We start from the raw sequence: 8734 nt of genomic DNA on the forward strand, positions 1-8734 counted from the left end.
AAAAAAAGAGATAAAAACGGGTTTGGGGGGGGGGGGGGGGTTCGAACCCGGGAGCCTAGCCACCAAGCATCCACACAACAAACACCCAAGCCAACTGATCTAATCTGCTACTTGGTTAAAATACGTAAACAACAATCTTAAAAACAACTGATAAGAATACCTAGAATATGAACAAGCCCTGGTATTATAAATCGATTGATCGGGTTGTTGTTCGTTTGATTAATGTTAGGGGAATTAAAGGTGATACATAAACGAACTTGATCCATATAATTTTTACCTGAAACATGACGTATAACAGACTATTATGAACTAACAGTCGCCGGCCAAAAATTTGCAATGAATGACCAATCAAACGCGTATGAGAATCCAATTGATTAGAGGGATTTTGATTGTGATTGTTACGTGATAATAACTGTGGGTGTAATTGATTTTATAACATCATTTTATAGGTATATTAATCTAGGGTTCGGTATAACACAATCTTCATATACGATTTTGATACAATTAACATATTAGAGTTGTCGGTTAGGCCGAAGATGGTAAGTATAGCGTATCCAAAGATTCAATTTCCACTTTAGTGACGAGAATTGAGGTCCAAGTCTTCACAACTGCTAACTGGGTTCCGCAATTTAGGATATGGGTCAAGATACAAGTTGTTGTAAATGAGTTATAATCACAAAGTTACAAGCTAGACCCTGGGGTTTGAAAGTAGATACAAAACAAGATAATACTTTAGTTTTAGGGTGAATTTTGTCAAATCTTGAAAGTTATAAATATGTTTTATATAAATAATTAAACAATAATATTAATAATAAATCTACCCGATAAACACAATATTAATATTTAATAAATAACCCGAACATCGAAACGGGTCGGGCATTTAATAAAAATATAAATTCAAAAACCCGAGTTGTTACACTGCATACACATTGTTTTTCGTTTTTGTGTCAGACTCAGTTTCCCCATCATCTTTTCCCGATGTAGCAGAATACACAGGTTGATCAGACATTGGTGTAACCTTGGGTGAAACTACTTCAACCTTTACAGCAGCTTTCTTTCTTTTTCTCTTTCCTTTTTTGTGAATCGTTCACCACACCATCCTCGGTTTGTCAAACCATTTACTTCACCCAATAGCCTTAAATTTATCCCTGATCATGTTTTCATTCTCCCGATCTGAGTCACTATTATCATGCCTCCAATTATTCCGTTCTGGAGCAACATACTCAGCTTTCTTTAAATTTCCAAACAAACCCCAAAATTTTGGATTATCATCTTCACCCTTGTTCTTATATGAACCAATTTTGCACAATTATTTCGAGCTATGTGCGACAAATGAATCTTTTCTCCAATTTTCTTAACTTATGGATATTGGTCTCCACAATCAATTGAATAAATCGAGGATACATCAACTATTTCTCATTTACAAAGTAATGCTTCATATTGTCATATATCAATTTTGAGAAATTATACTTTAGGTTGGGACATAATGCAGCAATGATACACATCTGGTAATCCAAGATTTCCTCATATCCCCCTTTCATGTGCCCCAAACACTGTACAACCACAAGAATTTGTAAGGACCTGGCAATTCTATTTTCAAATAGGGTCCTTGATTGATATCATTTTGAAACCCCATTCTTATTAGGCATCCTTTAACCAATTGCTCATCCTATGTATCAGGATCATTTTCAGTATCCCCAAACTCTAATATCTTTCTGATAACACTCTCAGATATAAAAATATCTTTGCCATGAACTTTAGATTTGATTCCTGATCGTCCATCAGTTGCATTTTTCCAAAACTCAGAAACCACATTCAGATAAGGCTCACAACGCACAGTAATCGCCTTATAGATCCTTGAACGTAATAAGAAAGGAATGATAGTCTTGAAGTGTTGAGTTTTCTTATCTTCCAAATCAAGATATTCACAAATAGTATGCATTGGATCAGTGTCTTTCCATTTACGAGCCATCTGCATTATCAACTAAATTAGTTAGAATTTGGAACAGATTAAACATACAAGTCTGCTAATCTATACGTATAAGATCATATAAAGGAAAATGACACAGTCAATGAATAAGATCTGAAGAACGGATATGATCATTCATACGTATGAGTTATACCACGTATAAGTCAATAATGACTTATCCGTCATATAAGTAAATGACATACATCTATATAAGTCAAGATTTTGACTTATCCGGCGTATATGTTATTTACACTTATACCCGTATATGTCAAAATAACATATCTGGTGTATAAGTCTTATACGCAAAAATAAAAACGTCAAAATTCAAATTAATCAAGAGCAATCCAATACTTTATCAATTCAATGATCTAAACAAGTATTGTTCAACCCTAAAACATTATCAATTTTAACAATTTTTCTGTTTTATCTTAGTTTTAGATAATAGAGCAGATCTGTTTCAGATCTAGAACAACCCAATGATTAACAATCAGATTAGATATGAAAAAACGGTGTCAATATGTCCTCAGTGAAGATTAATCAAGGAAACCATCATCGATTTATATCACACCAGATCTGGAACTGAATTTCAGTCAAAACCCAGTAAAAATATCAAGAAGAATCAGTGCAAAATACCTTATACAATTATAATGGTGTGTAGATCACCAGAATAATCAATGTATACGTTTGCAACGGATATGAACTGATAGAAATTTTTGAGAAAGAATGAACGGATATCAAAGTATTAACGGATGTAATGAGTCAAAGGTATAAGTCAATGATATTTATACCACCGACTTATCCACTGTATATGTCTTAATAAGACATATGCGCAATATATTTATTATATATATTCGTCCTATATGTAATACATCATATATACGTCGTATATGTTAAAATACATATTCGCCGGATATGTAGTATTCGATCAAGTCCAAATTAATGACTTTGATTAATTTTATTTTTTTTGACAAAGACTCTTTTCTTTTGAATCTTTTTGAAAAGATCAGGTCTAACTTAATGACCTTGATTTACATTTTATCCCTTTGTAAATATATTTCGAAATAACAACTCAGTTTGAAATTCTCAACATTTCATCCCAAAATATAGATAATTATTCATCCAGAGTCGAAAATAACTCAGAACTGTAAAATATTTTTGGTTTTAACAACACTTAAGAAGAAGAAAAATCAAACTATTTACACACAAATTTTTGTGAGTTTGAGTAGGGAATAATATTGAACAAATCGTCTTTCCATCACAGTTTTATATTTCAACATTATTATGACCGGTGTTAAGTCAATCATTGGTATTGTTGTCCACTTAAACTTTAACAACAAATTTTTCTGTAATTTTAGTGATATGATTAAGATTCATTTAAGCACACTATATCAGGAAATGATCAGTCTTTATCTTGTTCAGGCTTATTTTGATTTTTACCATGTCACCCCAACTTGACTTAAACCTTAGAACCAGCAGATCAAAACATTTCAAAATTTAACAACTTTCACAACAATGTATACCCCCGTTATCAAGCAATAGCCCAACTTTCCTTAACCATGAATGAGTATGCATGATTTCATTGGTATGGCTTGCAAACATTGTATACCCTTTGGTCCGTTTCTTAATGGTACTAAGATGCTCGCAAGGGAGGAACAATGTATGTCTAACAAAGTGGTTGATCAAGTCAGTAATGAATTTGTACAAAGTATAGCATTGATCAAGTTTAATGACTTTGGGTTCGCTTAGCAATCAATTTAATATTCACATTTGGGAATACCCAGATGATAAATCGCATAAAGACTCAATGGTATCCAGAACTTTGAAGCATCCCATCAATACAAGATTTAAGGCCATAAAATCATATACCATTGATGATCCAGTCATTCTTTTAAACATTTTAAAATATTTTTATTTTTGTGATCATGCTAAAACATAAGGCTTGAGTATGACAGGCTATTACATTTCTGCCCTCACTGCCAAGATTTTTGTTAGAGAACTAACCCCTCCCCCCCTTTCAACTTGGCTAGTTAAGTTTATATCACTTACTCTTTCATATTTGTTTGTTTTAAAGCCTACCAAGCTTATTTCTTACTGGATTTGAGACTAGATGATCAATGTACTACCATCTTCCCTTTTATTTCAATAACTCATTTCGAGGAGCAAATTTTTCACATGTTTTTGGCTTTTTCAAATATTTGAATATTTTTGAATTTTCTTGAAATATCTCCCCTAAAATCATAAACCAATTTGAAAAACATATTTACAAATATTTAAAAAAAAATTGACTCAGGTGAATGTTTACTCAAGGTCAGAGTCCATAACCTAGGGATCATTCTCCTTCCCACCTCCCTGTTTCTTAATACCATTAAGCTTTAATAGATATAAAAATATGTTTTTATCAAAAGCTTTAGTAAAAAGATCTGCCTTTTGCTCTTCGGTGTGAATTTTATCTACAGTAATCAACTTCTTTTCATAGCAATCACGAACGAAGTGATACCGTATTTCAATGTGTTTAGTTTTAGAATGATTACCGGGTTTTTAGTTTTGGAAATAGCTGCAAAATTATCTACAAAAATAGGAGTTGTCAGAAAATGCAAACCGTAATCGCGCATCTGCTGTTGAATCCAAAGACCTGAGAACAACAACTAGATGCAGCTACATACTCAGCTTTGCAAGTACACAACGAGACGGCTGTTTGCTTCTAGCATTGCCACATGACCAACCTATTGCCGAAAAATTGATATCCAACATTTGTTGACTTCGCGTTTAGCTTACAGCTTCCATGAAAAAGCTGTCAACACAAATTCATATTCTTTAGGATACCATAGATCGATTCAAGGATATCCTTTAAGATATCGCATTATTCTCTTCACCATCATGAGGTGTGAGACTTTTGGATTGGACTGATATCGAGCACACAAGCACAATGGGTACATAATATCTGGCCAAGAAGCGGTTAAGTACATGAGTGGGATCAGGACTGATACCATGATTCAATGGTATAGGAGTGCTAATCGCCGTTGAATCAGCCATGTGGAATTTTGCTAGAATGTCATTGACATACTTCGTTTGGTGAATAAAGATACCATCGGGTAACTGCTCCACCTGAAGACCTAGGGAAAACTTCAACTCTCCCATTGCACTCATCTCTAATTTGGACTTCATAACCTCCTCAATTTCGTTGCACAGATTGTCGTTTGTTGACCCAAAAATTATATCATCCACTTATACTTGAACAATCAATAAATGCCCATCCACCATATTGGTAAACAGTGTATAATCAACGGTTCCTCGAAAAAAGTGATTATCTAACAGATGTTGAGATAATGTCTCATACCAAGCTCTCGGGGCTTGATGTAAACCGTATAAAGCTTTATTGAGTAAGTACACGTTGTCTTTATGGATCAGATTGACAAATCCGGGTGGTTGTCCAACGTAGACTTCTTCACCAAGTTTCCTGCTAAGGAAAACAGATTTGACATCTACTTGAACACCAATTTTGTGTTAATTCGTTTCTTATCATCGGGTAAACCAACAAGCTTCCATACTCCTAACTTCTCAAATTGTTGAAGTTGCTCTTGCATAGAATTCACCTAGCTTTCCTCAGTAAAAGCTTCTTTGCATGTCTTCGGTTCTATTTGAGATATAAAACATTTGAACGAGAACCGATTTTGTAAAGGTGACACTTGAGTATAGAAACATTGAAGACTTTGTTCAACTTGACTTCTTGTAGGAACCCCGATATGTATATCTCTAATGATATTCTCTTCAGGATGATATGACAATGTTCGTGGAATAATGTCGGTTGATACACTCACATCTTCTTGTAAATTTACATTTTCTTCTCCAAATACTTCGTTTGAACTTGGAGTAGTCACGGATTACTCTCTATCATCATAATCAAATGAAGGATTAGATGGTATAGCAACAGGATTAGGAACATTATGAATTAGTTCATTGAAAATTGGGAAATCTTCAGTTGATGCAGATTCTTGAATGCAATCATCATTCAAATATTGTTGAAACAACAACAAAACAACTTCATCAGATAAATCATCATCTTGTAGATTGAAACTCTTCCAAAGATTATCATAGTCAAACAACCATGCATCTCCCGGTTTTTGAGTACGTATGTTGTATCATTGACAATCAACATGCTATACCTGCGCGATACAGTTAATGCTTGGAAGAAATACTCTTCTTAATGGACTTTCATATCCCACATAGAATCTAACAACTGATTTTGCACCAAATTTTTCATTAGGATCTAGAATCGTACATTGTGACCCAAAAGGTTCTAACCACTTCAGATTTGGCTTTCTCCGGTTTAAGAGTTCAAATCATGTTTTTCCAAACTTCTTCACAGTGAGGACACAGTTCAAAGTGTAACAAGCCACAACCACATCCTTAGTCTAAAAATTGACAGGCAATATTGAGTCAGCAAGCATGGCTCTTGCAGTTTCAATTAGAGGTCTATTCTTTCTTTCAGCAACCCCATTTTGTTGTGGAGTATAGGGTGCACTGAATTCATGAAGAATACCATGTTCATTACAATATTCCATCATTTTATTATTCTTGACCTTGGATCCATTGTCACTTCTGATTCTTCGGATAGGCAACTTGTACAAATTTTCCAATTTCTTGAATAGAATCATCAAATTCTCAAACGTTTTATCTTTTGATTCTAAACACATCCCCCATGAGAATATTGAATAATTATCAGTGACCACTAGACAATAAAGTTTGCCGGTGATACTCTTGACATTCACAGGTCTAAATTAATCCATATAGACTCTCTCAAATGGTAAGTTGATTGAGTTCAAAGCTTTTGTTGGATGTGACTTCTATTTCTGTTTCCCCATCTTGCAACTCAAGCAATCATAACTTAAGTGAGATCCTTTCACATTTACCCGATCAAAGAGTTGATTATGAACCAAATAGTTCATCTTTCTCACATGAATATGACCCATTCTCCTGTGCCATAAAATCGATTCCTTTTTTATACTTTAGTGACGAAACATTGAACAGTCTTGTTGATTGTGCTAGCAACACTCATGTTGAGAACATACAGATCATTCTCACGAGGTGATTTCATCAAAACCTACTTATCCGGTATCTTGTATACTGGTTTCAAAAAGATACATTCTCGATCAGTGAAATGAGTGAAGAATCCTTTGTCACAGATTTGTGAAATACTCAATAAGTTGTTCTCCAATTTAGTGATGCAGTTGACTTTATCGAACAATACTGTACCATTCATCAATATCCCTTCTCCCACAATTTGTCCTCCTTGATTACCCACAAATCTGACCTAGTCTCCTATGATTAATTTAACATAGTACTAGTCATATCTCTAGAAGCTCCACTATCCATTATCCAACGTGAATCATCGAATCTTGGAAGCCCCTACACATCAAGTAACCGACTAGTGAAACAAGGAAACCCAAGCCTTCTTGGTCTTGGGTTGTTTGAATATTTCATACAACTTATCTTCACAAAAATCATCATATACACTCTCCAATGATGAATAATCACTAGATGTTTTAGAAACATCAGAAATCTCACAAACAACTTCAGAATCTTTAACAACACCAGACTTCTCATCATTACACACCTTAGGTAAAAAAACTAGGTTTTAAAACATTTCTTTTAACTTTTGCAACCCAATTTTGACCTTTAGTATGTTTCTTGATGTAAAATTTGTCCTTTTTTACTGAAGAACTTTCTCCAATTTCAAACACATTTTTAACACTTTTATCCAAATTTTCTTCTCTTTTAAGAATTTTGGTTGGAACACATTTCTTTGTTGGTGTTTGACTCACATTTTTTCTTAAAGACTTAAACTTCTTTCTTGTGAACATGATCATGTTGAAACCAATTAGGACAAGCATTAAACAAGACAAGCATTAAACAAATGTTCTATCTCATTGCAATTGAAACATCTTCTTCGGTCTACTACAAATTCAACTGGTGAAGATTGTTTTTCAACTTGATCATGCTGTTGTTTTTGCTTGAAAAATTCTTCATTGTTTTGCATTTCAAAAACAACATCTTTTTCAAAGTCAATTGTACCAGCTTTAACAAACTTTTTAAACTGTTTTACTTGTGTCTTGTTATAAAAGCCTGTTTTTGCAAGCCTCTTGTTCTCAGTTTTAATCTCAAACACAGACTCATTCAACACTTGTTCAGCAACTTGCACACAAACTTCACTTTCACACTCAGAACTATTCACATATTTTTCAAATTCAAAATCTATTGAATAAGGCAAAACTGTTTTAGAATCATTATTTGAAGAGTTAATCTCTAAGTTCAAATCCTTGAGAAAACCTTTCGGTTCTTTTAGAATATATGAATTCCAAATCAGAGGCGAAACTGAATGATACCCTAAACAAGTTTGTTCTTGATCCCCATTATTCTTTGAAGGAAGCATGTGATCAAAAACTTATGATGAGGTCGAATAACTCTTAAGCTTTTAATCAACTCTCCATGTTTCAATCTTTACGTATTGTAACTCTTGCTTAACATCGACATTCTCATCAATGTGCCTATTAATAGCATGCCTATTAATAGCAACCTGTTTATCATCTAGTGTATGTTTTATCATGAGAATGACTTTCTCATCTTGTTGAATTCTGTTCCATAAACGTTTCTCACAATTTTGTAATTTTTCAAAAGCTTCTTTTATCTTGTTATATTTTTAACAGTTTTATTAAAGTCACTTTTAAGAAATTTAATTTCACAATCCTTAACCTCACACTTTTCACA

Source organism: Bidens hawaiensis, unplaced genomic scaffold (genome assembly GCF_021521415.1).
Source record: "Bidens hawaiensis isolate Kalapana, Puna unplaced genomic scaffold, B.hawaiensis_p1.1 tig00048387_1, whole genome shotgun sequence".
In the NCBI taxonomy this organism is placed as follows: domain Eukaryota; kingdom Viridiplantae; phylum Streptophyta; class Magnoliopsida; order Asterales; family Asteraceae; genus Bidens; species Bidens hawaiensis.